Source organism: Corvus kubaryi, unplaced genomic scaffold (assembly GCF_017639235.1).
Source record: "Corvus kubaryi isolate FWS band 111438036 unplaced genomic scaffold, C.kubaryi_AGA036_p1.0 37300, whole genome shotgun sequence".
Lineage (NCBI taxonomy): Eukaryota > Metazoa > Chordata > Aves > Passeriformes > Corvidae > Corvus > Corvus kubaryi.
This window is the reverse complement of record NW_024581093.1, coordinates 2,008,913-2,012,410: the sequence shown is the minus strand read 5'-3', so window position 1 is coordinate 2,012,410 and position 3,498 is coordinate 2,008,913. Positions and strand designations below refer to the sequence as shown.

Here is a 3,498-nt window from a genome sequence, read left to right as displayed (position 1 = left end):
GAGCCCCGCGTCCCGCGGCCGTCCCGCCCCCGCCGCCGCCGCCGCCAATGGCTCGGCTGGGCCTGCCCCTGCCCGGCCCCTCCCGGCGCGGGGGGACCGCGGTGATGCAATAGCCCGCGGACGGGGGCGCGGGGGCCGCGGGGCTCGGCCCGGCCCGGCGCGGCGCGGACCCGCCGCGGGGATGCTTTTCCCGGCCGCCGCTGTGTTGGCAGCGCCCCGATGCTTTGGCAGCCGCTGAGGGCCGGCAGGGGGAAGGAGGCAGAGGCGGCGCCCGGGATGGAGCGGCCGCCGGCGGCGCGGCGGGGCCGGGGGCCGGGCCGGGCGCACGGGAGGTAGCGCAGAGCGGAGCAGGTGAGCGGGGGGCGAGGGGCGGCGGGCGGGGGCGGCGAGGGGCGGGGATGGGGGCTCCGGGCTGGGCCGGGGAGCAGCGGGGAGCGCCGGGCCGAGCATCGCCCGCAGCGGGGGAACCATCCCGGCCCCTGCCTCGAACGGCGGCTCCGGGGGGACTTTGGGTGGTGACAGCCGCTGCTGGGCCAGGTGTGCGCGGGCGCTGGGGCCCGGCTGTGTGTCCCTGTGTGTGTCTGTGTGTCTGTGTGAGCGTGTCCGTGCTGTGTGCGAGCGGCTCGCCCCGTTCCAATGCAGCGATCTCCCCCTGCCGGGCTCCCAGCGCTGCCCAGGAGCACTCCCGCGTCTCTGCGAGTCACTGTGCTCCGGGGAGATGCGGGCTGTCGGGCAAAGGCTGCCTGGAAGGCTGAGCTTCAGTCCGACAGAAACAGAGACGGGTCTCTGCTTTGCAGAACTCGGCTGGAGATAAACAGCGCCAGGTGATGTCGTGCCCAAAGACTGGAGTTTTACAAACCAGTCCTTAGGCATTTTAGTGGGTTTCTACCCTAAACCCATGGGGCTGGGTTTGCAAATTTAATAAAAACTACATTCCATGATAAAAAGTATCACATTTTGTTTCTTTTAAAGTTTGCAGGGGATGATCATTGTTTGTTTCACATCAGTGTTGTCCATGTGAAGGCTGAGCAGTAGGAACCTCATTACCACACGGTCACTAAGTGTTGTCAGACATCTCGAGGGACAAGATCTCCAGAGCGAGCACTGACTGCCAGGGACCCTTTGCTGCCACACAGCCCCAGTCCTGCACACAGCTCCTTCCAGCTGCATCCCCGTCCCTGGATGATGTGAGGCTCCCAGAGCTCCGGGGCCCAACATGGGCATTGCTGCAGTGCATCTCTGACTCGATGAGGTCATAGGGAACAGGGAAATATTCTGAAGTCGGTACTAGTGTAGGACACTGGGTGAATCACACTCAGTATCTGCAGGCTGAAGGCTGCAGATGATAATATAATCACACATTAATAGTTCTGGATTTATATTGATTTTCTTTCTGAACTGCTTTTAGGAACACTTTCCTTTTCCAAAGCCTTTCTGCTGACCATTATCTGCTCATAAATATATTTTTTGTGGTCTGCATTTATCATCCATTGGCACTTGCTGCTGTTTATACCTGTAACACTGCTGCTTGTCCTTGTCCTTGTCCCTTCAATCCCTGATCCTCAGCTCCTGATGTTTCCTAGGGCAGAGGTGGGTGACTCCAATGTCATCCCCTTAGGAGGGGAGAACCTCATCCTTGTGCAGGTCTCTGTGACCCGGTGGCTGGAGCGTTTGAATTCTGTTAATCACGGACTTCATGCCTCACACTTTTCAGTGCCAGATCCAAACATGAGAAATGTACACCTTCCTTGTGTGACCAAACCTCTTGTCTTTGCTTCTCTTCCTTGTCTTTCAAACTTTTTCAGGTTGTTTTTTTTTTTTTTTTAAATGCATGGAGCGATAAGTACTGTGCTCAGTTTCATCCAGCTGTAACTGGAGTGAGGATATTACCTACTTTTCTGATTTTGGTGAGCTCTGATTTGCTTTTCATATGGCAATTCTGAGACCTCCAGAACATGGAGCTTTTCATCCTGTCAGGAAGATGTCACTGGCCTGGCAGAAATACCTGTCATTGTCACAGGAGTCCTTGGAGAGGAAGCACAAGAGAAAGTGAGGACTTATGGACCTCAAAAAAACATCTCCAGCAGGCATGAAGTCCTGGGAATCTGGACTGACCTTCAGCTGTCTAGACTGTACCATGAGGTTCAGGAAGGGTCTCAGAATACTTGGAGGGAGCTGAGTAAACAGGATGGCTCTGCACAGCCATGGGCCCCCAGGAGAATTATCTCAATTCTGAAACACACCCCTGCAAGTGCCTTGTTCCTGTGGCTCTTTGCCATCTTCCCCCCTTTTTGCTTTTTTCTGATATTCCTCTTTGTCCCCAATCCTACTTCTCCATCCCTGTCTTCTGTGCAGGAGCATAGAAGGGAATGGAGAGAACAATGGTCTCTTTCAGGAAGAGGCTGCTCTGAATTTTCAGATCAGGGTTAGCATTGGGGTTATAAATTTTCAGGTCACAGTTAGCATTGAGGCTGGCAGCAAAGTGGGATTTCACTCAGACAGTCGAGAGTCTTTATCCACGTCCTCATGGTCACAAGGGCTACAGGAGAGACCAAAGCTGGCAAAACCACTTCCCATCTCCAGACTCAATAATCAATAGATCAGTAGAAGCCCATCATCCCCTCTGGTTTCCTGGGGTGTCTGAGGAACTGGCTGGATGCTGCTACCCCAGCAGGGGAACCACTGCCTGCAGTGGAGGGCGGCTGAGGCCGGGGCAGGTGGAGGTGCTGGCACCAGGCAGATGTTGCACCCTCCCCTGTGTCACACACTGTGCACATCATCCTCTGCCAGCGACGGCAGCCCCGTCACCCCTGGGACACGTGTCCTTGGTGAGAGCAGATGGAGCCTGGACACACACACAGCCTTCTGCTGTCCCGGCGATAACCTCTGGAGGATACCCAGGGCTGCTGGGTTAGCAAGGGGCTTTGTCCCTTGTAGTGTTGTGGGGCGACCATTGTGCTGAAACTGGACCCGGTGGGTCTGTGCAGTGTCTTTGCTTCTGACTTCCCCCCTGAGGCAGGGAACCTTCAGCCTGCTGCTCACCGCAGGGTGGGGTTTATTAATTTTAAGCCTCCTGGGCTGTAATAAATGAGGGAAAGCCCCACTGGGGAGGTTCATTTCCGAGGTCAGGCAGTGTCGTGCCAGGTAAGCCAGAGGAGATGGTGATGGGGTTTCTAGCTGCACCTCCCGCACCCACTGCACAGTTTATCACCGCTGTGCAAACAAAACACACCCGCGGTCCCTGCAGCCAGTGCCCCTGGCACGGGTACCCATGTCCGCCTCGCCTCAGGCCCTGCCAGCACCATCCCTGACCCGATCTATGGCAGAAACAGCCCCAAGGGCTCCTGTCCGTGCATCCCCCGGTCTGGGGGAGAAAACAGGGAACCCCGAGCTCCCGGGATGTGCTGTCCATGCATTCCCGGCCCGGGGCAGGGAACAGCCCTGAGCTCCCGGGATGTGCTGTCGGTGCACCCCCGGCCAGGAGCAGGGAACAGCCCT

General features: G+C 57.3%; 1 protein-coding gene across 1 annotated transcript in view; it reads left to right on the top strand.

Moving 5' to 3' along the window:
- Positions 1 to 131: 131 nt before the first annotated feature.
- KLHL36 (kelch like family member 36) overlaps positions 132 to 3,498 on the top strand; it is an 18,166-nt gene continuing 14,799 nt past the window's right edge. Inside the window, exon 1 of the mRNA XM_042027104.1 lies at positions 132 to 351. The gene's annotated coding sequence lies outside the window, so the exon portion shown is untranslated. The remainder of the gene's footprint in view (positions 352 to 3,498) is intronic.